The following is a 14246-nucleotide window of genomic DNA, read 5'->3' as shown; positions in this document are numbered from 1 at the left end:
CACCTACCGTGGAGGACCGTCTCACAGTGGGCCACCGTTGGAGGCGGCCAAAACCCCAGACGCGTTTTGAGCTCCAGAGTCGCTAAACAGGCCTGTGACCTCAACGTGTGACCCCACCGGACCCCACCAATGGATTCCTCGTTCGGAGAGCAATCTATTGGTGGGGTCACACGTTCGGTTCGAGTCCCATTTAGCGACTCTAGAGCTCAAAACGCGTCTTGAATTTTGGCCACCTCCACCGGTCTTCTGGCCCACTGTGCGCCTCCACGGAGGAGCGCCCCTCTCGGAGACAGACTCGTGCCGCCCGATCCCAAAAGATCTTTTCGTCGCTCTGTCTCTCTCGCACCCTGACGGAACGCCCCTTGAGTGCGACAGAGACAGCGGCGAAACGATCCCCCGCAATCAGGCGGCGGGGCACTGCCCTGGCACTGGCCGTACACGGCGGGGCGTGAGTATGGGTGGGGCGCACCCGAGGGGTGGCTGGCGCACGCTGGCGCACGCGGGGGAGGAAGGGAAGGGGTGGGGGTAATCCGTGTCCCGACGCTGTGCTGTCCCGGCGGCCCGGCCGGCTTGGCTAAGCCCGGCTCAGCAGGTCCGTCACGCTGTCAGCCCGCTGGCCGCTTTGATCGACGGGATAACACGTGTCACGCGCGTGTCCGCCCAACACGCCCAGCGCGGCCAGTCGGGCCGAGTCGGGCCGCCTTCGCCTTTCGACGCAATGCGCGAAGCGCGAAACGGGACTGGCCGACCGCGCCTCTCGCTCAATGCTGCGTGTGTGTGTGTGTGTGTGTGTGTGTGTGTGTGTGTGTGTGTGTGTGCCGCTGTGTGTGCGCGCGTGCTTGTTTCGACGCGGGCCTTCCCTACCGGCTTTCCTTCCCTTGTTTGTCTTCCGGCCGGCTTGCCGTCGGCTTGCCGCCTCCCTCACTCCCTCGACGTGGACGCGGCACAGCGTAGCACTGCGTAGCACAGCGTAGCGGCCACCCTGCCGTCCGCCCCCACGCCCCCTCCTCGCCCTCCTCCCCTTACGCCCCGCCGCACACGTTGTGAGTGAACGATTTCGGCTTTGCTGCAGGCGATGTGCGCGCCGCACCGCGCCGCACAGTCTGCTGGCTGGCAACCCCCTCTCCCTCCCCTCCCCTCCCCCACTCGTTTTTGTTTGCACTTTCCCGTCTCGCTTCCCGTTTCCTCTTTTTTGTCCGCTTTCAAATTTTTATTATTTTGTTCTCTCTTTTTAGTCAGAACACTTTGAGTTTCATTTCGCGGTGCGCGCCCCCTTTTGTCCGCGCCCGCCGGCGCTTGGGGGCGAGGCGGTGCGGCGTGGCGGGGCGGGGCGGGGTGCGGCGGGGCGGGGGCGCGGGGGGGGCGGGGAGCGGCGCGGCCGCGGGGCACGTGGGGCGCGATATCAGGACGCGCTGAAATGGCCGCCGCGTGCCGCCGTATTTCTCATACTCGTTGAGCGCGGCGTCCGCGGCGTCCGCGGCCCTCGGCTCGCGTGCCCCGAGGAGGCGATGCACCGGAAGCAGCCCGCCCATCCGTCCGCATTGTGTTCCAGCTGCCTTCGGCTCCAGCAGCAGACTGATTTTTCGTCGCTCTGTCTCTCTCGCTCCTGTATGGGACACCCCGCTGTGTGCGAGAGAGACAGAGCGACGAACACGACTCTCGGAATGAGTCGGGCTGCCTGGCGGTCCTGGCGGTCCGATACCGGCCGGCCGGACAGACGGGGCCGCCGGGCAGCACGGCGCACGCGGAAGTTGCGGCGCCAAAAGTCGGCGCAACGCGAGCCAGTGGCGATGCCTTTTCTGAGGGTGCAAAAGGAGCAGAGGAGGTGGAGGGGCCCAGGCAGGACGTTCTACGGCAAGGGCTACCCAACTCAAGATAATCATTGCACGTCTAGTTGGTAATCAGTGAAATAATCAATATCATCCAATGAAATGACAATCATACTTTCGGGGATTCAATCACCTTTGACCATATTTGCGAGACCACTGCTCCCAAACCATCAGCGGTCAAAGCCTTCCCGAGGCGGAACATAAAAGAGTAGGGTCTTCAGAATAGTAAGGCGTCGAGGGAGGCCTTTGACCGCAACTGAATTGGATGCAGTAACCGCTCAAAGTCAGCAAAAACGGTGATTTTCTGAAATTCATTCACTTTTTGACCATTTTTGCGAGACCACTGCTCCCAAACTACCAGCGGTCAAAGCCTTCCCGAGGCGGGGCATGAAAGAGTAGGGTCTTCAAAATAGTAGGGCGTCGAGGGAGGCCTTTGACCGCAACTAAATTGGATGCAGTGACCGCTCAAAGTCAGCAAAAACGGTAATTTTCTGAAATTCATTCACTTTTTGACCATTTTTGCGAGACCACTGCTCCCAAACTATCAGCGGTCAAAGCCTTCCCGAGGCGGGGCATGAAAGAGTAGGGTCTTCAGAATAGTAAGGCGTCGAGGGAGGCCTATGACCGCAACTAAATTGGATGCAGTGACCGCTCAAAGTCAGCAAAAACGGTAATTTTCTGAAATTCATTCACTTTTTGACCATTTTTGCGAGACCACTGCTCCCAAACTATCAGCGGTCAAAGCCTGCCCGAGGCGTGGCATGAAAGAGTAGGGTCTTCAGAATAGTAAGGCGTCGAGGGAGGCCTTTGACCGCAACTAAATTGGATGCAGTGTCAGTCAAAGTCTGCACGGGCTAATTTTCGACAATTCATTCACTTTTGACATTTTGCGAGACCACTGCTCCTCAAACTATCAGCGGTCAAAGCCTGCCCAGCGTGGCATGAAAAGTAGGGTCTTCAGAATAGTAACGTCGAGGGAGGCCTTGACCGCAACTGAATTTGACGCAGTGGCTGCCCAAAGTCACTAATATTGAGGTCGGCGCTATAACGCCCATTTTCCGGCATATGCACTTATCCTCTAACAGGATAATAAAAAATATCAGAATCCTGTAATCATCTCTATTTCGTCGTACTGAAAGATCTTGAGGGCTACCTCCTTCGCTCGGGTGTCTCCCTGCCCTCATAACTGACCTGTCGTCGGCGGCGAGTAACAGGCCTTCCTGCAGCCGACGGCGCTGGCCGGCGAGCAGTCATGGAGTCGCAAGCGTATATCTGGTATTCGGCCTACATAGGTCAGTGGCCGGCCGGCGGCGGGGGCATGGCCTGGGCCCGGCACGTACCCTGGTCCTCTGCCACCGCCTGGAGCAGGAAGAGCCCGAGGCCCTCCGCGTCCTGGGGTCCCAGCTGCTGCCTCCCGTGACCTTGCCTGGCGGCCACATGACCTTCCTGCGCCCCCCCCGCGAGTCTGTCGCTAACGCGTTTGTTGGACTTCTCCTCAGTAGCCCGGCGGCATTGGGACGTAGATGGACACCGGAAGGAACCCACCTTCGATTGGGCCTTGGTCCTGAAGCCTGGCCGTGGCCCCCCGTCGTCTGTCTCTCTCGCGACCCCCGAGAGCGGACGGCTTCCCTTTGAGTGCGAGAGATACAGAGCGAAGAAAACGACTCTCGGAATCAGTCTGCTGCTTCTGGACGGAACGCGGCGCGGCGAGCAGGGCTGTCTTCCAGTGGCGCGGCGCGGTGTGCTATCTTGTAATTACGGCGGTAATTGTTTGGAGGCAGCGGGCTGGCCTAGGGCTGGCCTAGGGCTGGCCTAGGCCGCCGACCGCCGCTGGAGCAGCTAGAGCAGAGCTAGAGCAGCCAGAGACCCCCGCGTCCCTGGCGGTCCCTGGAGCGCGCCTCGGCCTGGCTGCCTGGCTGGAGTGACTCCAGCGGACTTCCAGCGGAGTGGTGTCGGCTAGACGCGCTGGACGGCTCAGTAGCCTCGGGGTGCAGCGGACCGGATAATGGAAACACGCGGACCACCTCGTTGGCCTGGCCGAGCCTGGCCGTGAGCCCGCCGTCGGTCTGTCTCTCTCGCGCCGAGGCGGGGCTTCCCTTGAGTGCGAGAGAGAGCGACAGTGGCCTCCCGCCGCGGAATCAGTGTGCCTGCACGTCGGCCTTGGCGGCTGGAAGGCTGGACGCTGGACGGACGCGCGGAAAGCGACGGACACCTGATCCGGGCAGGGCGCCCCGGGGCCGCGGGGGCCACCAGTGCGCCGCCACGCCCCGCCCGCCCCGCCGTAAAGACGGGAGTAAAGTGGCGGACTTGATACGCCAACTGCGTCTAATAAAACGCCAGTGAGGTGCGCGGACAGTGTGCGCGGACATTGTGCGGTTTCGGGGGCGTCGCCGTCGTCGACGTCGTGGAGAGTCCGCGGTGTTGCCGCCGGCGCTCTGCCGCCGCCGTCGTCGTTGTTGCCCCGTTGAATCTTGTTGTTGTTGTTTGTTGTTGCCGGTGTTGTTGTCGTCGTCGAGGAAAGTGACCCTGGATTGCTTTTGACGGGCTGTGGCGGCGGAATGAATTGCGCCGAGGTGCCGTTGCGGAGCCCCGAGTCCTGCGGGCCGTGCCCTGCCCGTGCCCTGCCGTGCCCTGCCGTGCCCTGCCGTGCCCTGCCGTGCCCTGCCGTGCCCTGCCGTGCCCTGCCGTGCCCTGCCCTGCCGTGCCCTGCCGTGCCCTGCCGTGCCCTGCCCTGCCCTGCCGTGCCCTGCCCTGCCCTGCCCTGCCCTGCCCTGCCCTGCCCTGCCCTGGAGTCACCGCTAGGCAATCTGTCGCGGCGAGGCCTCCAGGCCGGACTTGGAGTCGGGTCCGCAGTCCGCGGCGTGGTGGAGCGTGGCGGGGAGGGAGGGGCGGAGGCATTGCGCGCTACTATCGCGAAGGACGGCCGGCGACGGCCGGCAGGGTTGACGGGCAGGTGCCCGCTCGCCTGGCGGACCTGCGCGGCCGGCCGGGCCAAAGCACACACTTTGGCTGTCTGCTGGTCTCCTGTTTCAGCAGCGCGGCCCCGCCCCGCCCCGCCCCCCCGCCCCGCCCCGCCCCGCCCGCCCTCGGCCTGGAAGCGCGGAAGTGTCGCTTGGTCGTGCTGACCCGAGCAGGAAGTGGGTCAGGTCCGCGTCAGCGCGCGCCGCCCCCCGCGTCGTACTACTCTACTACTCGCGCCTTCGCGACCGCCTTCGCGACCACCCCCGCGACGACCGGTCAAACGCGGTCGGCGTCGCAATGCCGCGTCGTCGCGCTCGTCGAAAACGCTGAGCCGTTTCCTTTCCGTCGCCGGGTGGCGCGTTGCGGCGCGGTGCGGCGGGTGGAGGTAGTATCACACGACACCTGTCTCGCTCGCCTTAATTTTGCTTCTTTTTCTTGCCGTCGACGCGCCGTTTTGCCCGTGAGCCTGTTGTCACGGTGTCGGGGGCCCTGGCAGGGGGCGGAACCAGGCGGAACGCTGTGCAGTAGCACGTGTGTCTCTCCTTGGAAGGGAGGGGGGGGGGCGTCTGGCTTATTCGGCGTGACAGCACGGCGACGTCGACGGCGTCCGCGTCGTCGTGGGGGCTCGGCGCCGCGTCACGCCGGTCTGCCCGCGTCCCCCGCCCGCGGCCCCCAGCGCGCCCCAGCGCGCCCCAGCCGCCCCAGCCCGTCAAAACCGAAAACACGTGCACTGCGCTGGGTGGAGTTCTAGGCCAGCCGCGGTGTCGTTGGCAGGCGCGGATCCAGCGAGGGGGTGGGGTGGACGAAAGGACCTTCCCTTGGCCAAGTTCCTAGGCAGCCTCCTGGAAGTTCGGCAAAGTGCCGCTTTTTGCCCCAGTAAGTAGATGAAAAGTGCCACTTTGACCCTCCCGCAGGCCTCGGGCCTGATCTGGATTCTTCGCCACACTCTAAATTTGGAGAACGTCGATCGTTCCCTCGCTATTTTCACTTTAACTAGGCCATTGGCCATTGACCCCTGGTACACACACGACACGAGAACGTCCTCCCCTTCCCCCTCCCTTATTTTTTACTGCGCCGAGCTGCTGAAAGTTTACACGGTGTGCTTTGATCGACCTTTAGCAGTGTAGGGCGTGCAGGGCCGGCAGAGCAGGGCAGGGCAGGGCGTGCCGGTGGCGTGGCGTCGGGCCCACGCGGCGCAGCGCACAGCGCAGCACGACGCTCCGTGGAGACTTGGGCCGCACTACACTGTAGCGACACCGACCCTAACCGGGGGGCTGGTTGCGGCTGCCAAGCGGTCGGCCCCGGCGCGGCCGCGGGGGGTTGGTCTCACTAACCTTTCCCCATATCAACGCCAGCCCCTCCCCCCCTCCCCTGCCCTATCCCAAGGCCCTCGCGGCCGTTCGCGCCCAATTTAGCGCCGCGTTCCTAATTGCCTCGTTCCACGCGTGGGGCGCCGCGCCGCACCACCGGGCATGAGGTCTCATACCCGCACTCATGTTTTTGTCATTGTTGTTTGCCGCCGCTGCTGTCTTTGTTGTTGTTGTCGTTTGGTCTGCCGCCTTACAGTACACAGTACATACGCGCCGCGCCGGCGCTCGGGGCTTTGGCCGCTTTGGCCCGGTTAGCGCGGCCGGTGTGTGCTGCACTGTGTGGGCGCGCGTCGTGTGTCTGTGTGTGTCTGTGTGTGTGTGTGTGTGTGTGTGCGCGGGGCAGCGCGAAGCCCCGGCCCGGTTGGTTCCCCCTCTTTGCGCTGACCATTGTGGTGCGGACTGCGTCGTCTGCATTCTGCGAACTGGTGTGCCAGTGTGCCGGCCCCCAGGTCGGCGGGGCGGGCGGGGCGGGGCGGGGTAAGGTGCGCTCGGCCCCAAAGCGAGTGGGTTCGGCCAACAGGCAGATTCCGAACGGGTCGCCTTTTCGTCGCGCTGTCTCCCTCGCACTCGTGGGGCGGTCCGTTGCAGGGTGCGGGTGCGAGAGAGACAGGTCGACGACGCGGTGTTCGGAATCGGTCTGGAGGACGCCGAGGGACCGGCAGCGCCGACCGGCCGCCCTCTCTGGACACATCCCCGCCGTGTTGTCCATCCTGTGTGTGCGTGCGTGCTGGAGTCGCCCAAGCTCGACCCTCGCCGGCGCCCAATATCTTGCCTTAGTTCCACGAAAGTCCGCCCTGGCGCCGCCGCCGGTTGGCGGGCGCACGCGCGCGCGCATTTTCCCTTGATTGTTTTTCTTTTCTTTTCCCTTTTACTGCCCTGACCTGGCGCGGCGCGGCGTGGCGTGGCGGGGCGGGGCGTGGCGGGGCGTAGCGTGACGGGCGCCGGGCACGTAAGTCGTGACGGACAGCCGAGCGATTCCGAGGGGGGCGTTGGGTCGCTCTGTCTCTCTCGCACCCCTGCGGACCGCCCTGCGAGTGCGAGAGGGACAGAGCGACGACAAACGACCTCTCGGAATGAGTCTGCCTGCCGCGCCCGGTTGACCTGCCGGGCCGCCGCCCTACCGGCGTGGAAAGATCGATGTCTGTGGCACTTCGGCAAGTCGAGGCGTGGCATGCCAGCGCGGTGTGGTGGCACTACACTGCGGCCTGTGGGCTGGAGCGCGGCCTACACTGATAAGGGCGGCTGACCTTCACCCAGCGAGGCGGGGCGGCGCGAGGCGGGGCAGTATGCGGCGGTTGTTTTAGTGCGGGGCCGCCCGCCCACACTGCAGTGGCCCACTGCAGTGTGGCCCACTGCCCTGCCCCAGCCCGCGGCGGTTCGAACCGCGACCCCGGGCTGGGGCCGCGGCCTAGCGCAGGCCAGGGCAGGCCCCATGGGGAGGGAGGGGGTGCCGCCCTCCTGGAGGCCGCGGGGCGACGCAGCGGAGGCTCCTGCCTGACTACCCCGTGCGCGACACTGGAGCGCCTCGTAGTAGAGCGTAGCAAGTGAAGAGACACACTGGAGAAGAGATTGACGGAAAAGAGGGAAGGCAGTTGAAGTGGTGCATCCCTCTGGTGTGCTGACCGAGGCTGATTCTGAGAGGCATTCTCGTCGCTCTGTCTCAGAGAGAGAGAGAGAGAGGCCGCGCGGTGCAGTGCTGCAGTCCGCGAGGTGCACGCAGAAGGATGCTGACGCCGCGGCGCGCGACGCTGCGGTTTTCCTGGCGTTGCGACACGACGGGATGGTGCACTGGTAATGGCTCGGCGCTGCAAGGCGTGGTGCAAGGGACTGCACCGCAAGGGCGGCGGCTGCTGCTTTGTGCTGGACTTGGCACGCCATGCCACGCCACGCCATGCCATGCCACGCCACGCCATCGCGGCTCTTGCATTGATTGAAACGTGTTAGTCACTCACTACACCCTGAAAAGCCGTTTCTTGAATCAAAAAAATTACAACTTGCAAAAAGTGTATTTACTTTGGAAAATTCAAGTCATTTCGCTTTGATGCACGTAGTAATATCACCTTGATTCAAGAAACGGTTTTTCATGGTGTAGAGTCTCTGGGCAACGGAGTCACCGAGTCATCGGGTGCGAGAGCACCGACTGATGCAACCGACTAAGTAGCGCGATTGTAGTAAACCGCGCGGAACGACTTTGGTGTCCAGAAACGCCGCTGTCTGCGTTCTGGGCTGGGCTTCACCAGAAGAAGGCTGCACCTCGTAAAGAAGCACCAAAAGCAATTAGTAAAATTAAAAAACCGACCGGGAATGATCGTTGCCTAATGGCTTGTATAGGCCGCACGAGGAGGACTCTCCGAACCTGTTCCGTTGTCCGTTTTTAATTTTCTTTTCTCTAGCAGTGTGCCTGCCGCGAGGCGACGGCGCGAGCCGGAGCCGCCTGATGAGGTCGCCCCTGATTGACCTGGTATTCTCCCTCCCACTCGCTGCTGCTTTTACCTCTCGTTATTGTTCCTGTGTGTGTGTGTGCGCGTGTGTGTGCCGCCAATTGATTCCGGTGCGAATGCGTCGTTAATTAGCTGTGGCGCCATTGGCGTGATGAAGTGACGAGCACAAGAAGTGCCCGCGCGTGTATGTATGTATGTGAGTGCGTGCGCGCGTCTGTGTGTGTGTGCGTGCGAGCGTGGGACTTTTAGCGGCTCGTCAGCTTGGCGCGAAGCGCGGCGCGAACTCGCGCGGTCTCGACGGGGCGGCTCGGGGCGAACTACACACACGCCGTCTGAAGTGTGAAACGGTGAAAAGGGGGGAGGGGGGAGCGAAGGGGCCAGAAGACCGGTGGAGGCGGCCAAAAGTCAACACGCGTTTTGAGCTCTAGAGTCCGCTGAGCAGAACTCGAACCGAACGTGTGACCCCACCGATGAATTGCTCTCCGAACGAGGAATCCATTGGTGGGGTCACACGGTCGATTTGACTCTCATTTAGACACTCTGGAGCTTAAAACGCGTCTAGAGTTTGGCCGCCGGCACCGGTCTTCTGGCCCGCTGTAGTACTCCGCCCCATGAGGGGGCGATGGATCCGACAGGCCGAGAGCATGCCGACGCGTTCTGGAGTTACTTTTCGTTGTTTCGGTGCCTTTCTCGTCGCACACGCACGCTTTCTGGCAAGGCACGTCAGTCACGATACGGCAGACTGATTCCGCCCGCGCACCGCACGCGTCTCTCTCTCGCACGTTCGGTTGGCGTTTCGCGTGCGTGCGAGAGAGACGCGCGCGGAATCCGTCTGCAAGCAGTGTACTGTAGTGCGACGGCTGTGACACCAGCGGCAGTGAGCGGTCTTGCCTCCACGGCCCGTGCCCCCGGGCCTCGCTGCCTCGCTGCCTGGCTGCCTGGCTGCGCCCTCAGGCCCCCAGGCCTCAGGCCAGCGCACTGTCGCCGAGAGTCGCCGTTCCGTCGCTCTGTCTCTGTCGCACTCGTGGGGCGTCGCGTCGGGGTGCGAGAGAGACCGCTGCTCGTACCCGCTCGCTGGGCGCAGTGCCCCCGGGCCACCACGGCTGGGCGGGCGTGTCGCCGGGTCGTCGCACACAAACATTGACTCGTCACGCAAGTGGGCGGCCCGGCCGGCTATTTCGGTGTGAGCTGCACTCTAAGTACGCCCTGCGCTCTCGCTGCACTCCAAGTACGCTCTCGCTGCACTGCAAGTACGCTCTCGCTGCACTGCAAGTACGCTCTCGCTGCACTGCAAGTACGCTCTCGCTGCAGGGTGGTGGCGGAGCCATGCCCAGGCCGTGCCGTGCCACATGCACTGATGCATTCGGGTGTTGGGCCGGGCGGAGCGGAGTGGCGTGTGACGGCGTGCCTTCTGGGATGCGCCGCGCGTCGCGTGGGAACGCAGCGACACTGCAAGCCGCTGCAAGCAGCCCGGCGAGCGACGCAGCCGGTAGCCAATCTCATCTGCCGCTTTCGGCGTGGAGGATGCCGGCCATGCCGGCTTGCAGGCCTTGCAGGCCATGTGGACCTCCCAGGGGTATCCAGTGTCGCCGCCGTGGACGCCGTGGCGCTTAGTGCCCGCCAGCGCGCCAGCCTGTCCGGGCCGACGACGACCTGGACGACGACGACCGGCCGACCGATGCTCTGTCTCCCTCGCACGCATACGGCACGCCCCAGGAGTGCGAGAGAGACGGAAACGACCCAGAGAATCGGTCTGCTGGGCGACGGCGCGGCGACCTCCCTCTTGAGCACCTTGGAGTCCTTAAGCTTAAGGACTCTAGCTCACCTAGGCCCTCGCTCAGGCCAGACAAGGGGCATCGGCCCGGGATATCGCATTTCGCGGCCATTACCTTGTGCGGGAAAGGGGGGGGGGGGTGCTGTGTGGATTGTGTGACCCGAAGCAACGGTGCAGGCTGCAGTTAGCACCTCGGCGAGTCAAGGCGCAAGCCGCGCAAGCAAGCAGGCCGGCCGGGGCCGCGGCAATCCTACCGCGCGGCGCACCGGTGCTGCAGTATCCAGTCGTTTATCATCTGCTGGCGGGGCGGGGCGGGGCGGGGCGGGGCGGGGCGCCCAGCGGTCTGACTCTGACCTGACCCGGCCCGGCCAGGCCGCCCCCGTTCCGTTCCGCCCCGGCTGTCAGTGTACACGCTGCTGCAGTGCTGCAGCGTGTCCCGGGGCCCGTCTCCAAGCGGTCACCGGGATCCGGGGTGGACGTCGTGTACGTCGGGGGCGTTGCCTGGACTGAAGGCAAGTCGCACTGCGCCCCTGCCAGTGGGAGCCCCGCCGCCAAGCGGTCTGTGGGTCCACCCTTGCCCGGCAAGGCCTGCCCGGGCCGCGGGCCGCACCTGCCGCGGCGCTGCCGCCCGACGCCGCTCTGTCTCTCTCGCGCTCGTGGGGCGAACGGGTGCGAGGGAGACAGAGCGACGTGGGCAGCTGTTCGGAATGCAGCGGCAGTGCAGTGGCACACCGGCCGCGCGGCCACGCCCGTGCCGCTGGACGCGACGCACGCCTTCCGCGATCAGCGTCCGTCTCCCTCGCACCCCTGCGGCATGCCTCTTGAGTGCGAGAGAGACAACGTGCTCTTCGCCCGGAACGAACAGCTCCCACAAGGCAGGGCACTGGTTGGCGGCGGCCATGTGACTCGGCGGCGTGCGGCTCCGCCGACTGATTCCGCGCGGCGTTCCGTCGCTCTGTCTCTCTCGCTCCCATCCCAAGCGCCCCGTGACCCGTGAGTGCGAGAGAGACGGAGCGAGCGACGCAAGCGCTGCTGTCGGGAATGGCCCTGCTGGTTCGGCCGGCGGTGCTGCCTGTGCCCGCCGCCTGCGGTGTGATAAGCCCCGGCGTGCCATGGCGTGCCATGCCATGGCGTGGCGTGCCCCACTTCGCGCACCGCCGTGCCGCCTGGAGTCGCGACGCGTCGCGCCGTTTGCGGCACGTCGCGGCGCCGCGGTGCCGCGCCCGAGTAATAGCGAGGAAACGCGGTAATGAGCGGGGCGGGGCGGGGCGGGGCGGGGCGGTGTCACCCGAGACGGGCGCAGCGCGCGACTAATGCGCACCGTGCTATAGAGTTACACAGCGCGGGGTGCGGCGGGGCGACGCCGAGGCGAAAGGGTTCGCGTCTGCGTCGCTACCCCGCGCGCTCGGACCGTTTTTCGATGCGTCGGGCGGGGAGTATCGCCGCCGGGGTCGGCGTCGGCAGCGAGAAGGATAGCTGACTCCCATCTGCAGTGCTTTCCTGGTCCTGTCTCTCTCGCTCCCATGGGGCGTCCCGTATAGGTGCGAGAGAGACGGAGCGAGGAAGCACTGATCGGCATCAGCCTGGCGGTTAGGCAGCGCCGTGGACAGCCGTGTCTGACGGGACGGCCTGCCTGCCGGGCGCTCGCCTCGCCCCCCCCCCCCTCCCCCGACGCGGAGACAGTCTGGATGGATGTTTCCTGCGGTATACGTCGTGCCACTTGCACTTTTCTGCGGTATATTTTGTTTCCTTCCCCCTTTCGAAAACAGTGCCGGCGAGTCGCTGACCGCGCGGGCATGTCCAAGTGGCCCGCTTATCAGTACACGACGTGTCTCATTGTCGGCCACGAGTACCTGGCGGCTGTGCACACGCACGCTCACACACAGGCACACACACACACACACACACACACACAGAGGCCAGTATCGGGCATCTCGGCCGGTCGCGAGCTCCGCCGTCCCCCCGTGTCGCACGGCACACTCACTCAGTGTCGCGGCTCGGCCCGCCCCGCCGCTGCTCGAGTGAGACTGCAGCAGACTGCAGCGGGAGGTGTTTGAAGAGGTCAAGGAGGACACGCGCGAGTCCGAAAGGTCAACGGGCTCGTCCCGGCGCGGCGCTGCGCTGCGGACCGATTCCGAGAGTCGTTTTCGTCGCTCTGTCTCTCTCGCACCCATACGGGACGCCCCGTGAGTGCGAGAGAGACGGAGCGACGAAAACGACTCTCGGAATCGGTGTGCTGCGCTGTCTCATGCACATGTCGCCGCGATAGGGAGGCGCGTGTTTTGCACGGGGATAAAATAACTACGCGTCTGGACCACCACTTCCATACTTCCCCCTTTCCCCTGTCCCCTCCTCCCCCCTCCCCATCTCTCTCCGCTCGATGGTGCGTACACGCCCATGGCCACACGGTGTGCACACGGTCACGGTGTCGCGGTCCATTTATGCAGTAATTTTCATATTTTTTTTTGTCTTTTTCGTCCCCGCCTCGGGGTGTAACACGGTGATAAACGTGCGTGCGTGCGTGTGTCAACGGACGGACGCCTCGCCGCGGCACTCGGCAGCGATTTGTGTGTCGTTGTTGTTGTTTTTCCGGTGGAACGAAACCGCAACCTGATTCCGGAGTCGTTCTGCTGGGAGCGGCTGCGGTGATGCTCCGGCGAAAAGCGCTCATAATGCCCTCGAGAGCTGTGCGCTTCGCTCTGCACTGCACTTGCGACGACGGCGGCGGCGGTGGCGGGCTCGTTTGTTTGCGCGATGATGCAGAGTGTGTTCGCCTCTCTCTCTCTCTCTCTCTCTCTCTCTCCTCTCTCTCTCTCTCTCTCTCTCGCACACCCATACGGGACGCCTCATGAGTGCGAGAGAGACAGAGAGAGACGTTCCCGGAATGATCGCGCCGTGCAGTTGCATCGCGGTGGATGCAAAGCGAAGCAACGCGAAGCAAAGCGAAGCGGAATGACAGTTCGTCCCACTTTGACGGCGTCGCGTCGGTGTCGCTCCAGACGCCGGCCCGGCACGGCCTCGCGGTGCATTCACGCCCTGTCTCTCCCCCCCCCTTCCTCTCCCCTCCCCCCAACCTCCCGCCCCTGCAAGGCACCGCCCTCATCATCCCGCAGACACACAATCTGCGCAGCAATTAGACGAGACGCACCGAGGAGGCCCGCCCCGCGTCGAGGCCCCGGCAGACTCATTCCGAGAGTCGTTTTCGTCGCTCTGTCTCTCTCGCACTCGAGGGGCGTCCCGTGTAGGTGCGAGAGAGACAGAGCGACGACGACCACCCTCGGAGTCGGTCTGCCGGGCTGCTGTCGCCGCGCCGTGCTGTACCGCGTGCGTGCGTGTTTGCGTGTTGACACTGCGTTGCGTGCCTTTGGCCGCACGCGCCTCTACGCGAAACGAGTCGCGGCAAATGGAGCGCACGCCAGAATCGGTGCACGCAAACTGAACGTGAGCAAAAAATGTTGAGACTCAAGAGATTCAAGAAGTTTGGAGGCGCGTTGGCACACTGATAATTCGCGTTCGTTGTGTTTCGATGTGGCGCGGTCGCACGGTGACTTGAACGCACGCGGCGCAGTGCGAGTCTTCTCTTCGGCGGCGCGTGCGCGCTTGCTCACAGTGTATTAGTCAGAAGACCGGTGGAGGCGGCCAAAGTCCCGGACGCGTTTCGAGCTGCAGAGTCGCTGAATAGGACTCGAACCGATCGTGTGACCCCATCATTGGATTGCTCTCCGAACGAGGAATCCATTGGTGGGGTCACACGCTCGATTCGAGTCCTGTTTAGCGACTCAAAAGCTCAAAACGCGTCGAGAGTTTTGGCCGCCAGCGCCGGCCCTCTGGCCCACCGTGGGTGCGTGCGTGCGTTAGCAGAATGCGACCC

The 14246-nt window shown here is 64.2% G+C and overlaps 1 protein-coding gene across 1 annotated transcript in view; it reads left to right on the top strand.

The window, feature by feature from the left end:
• LOC117650071 (formin-like protein) overlaps positions 1-14246 on the top strand; it is a 47109-nt gene that overhangs the window by 9518 nt on the left and 23345 nt on the right. The gene's annotated exons all lie outside the window — the stretch shown is intronic.

This window comes from Thrips palmi, unplaced genomic scaffold (assembly GCF_012932325.1).
Source record: "Thrips palmi isolate BJ-2018 unplaced genomic scaffold, TpBJ-2018v1 HiC_scaffold_4, whole genome shotgun sequence".
Taxonomy (NCBI): Eukaryota; Metazoa; Arthropoda; class Insecta; order Thysanoptera; family Thripidae; genus Thrips; species Thrips palmi.
This window is presented reverse-complemented; position numbering and strand designations above follow the sequence as displayed.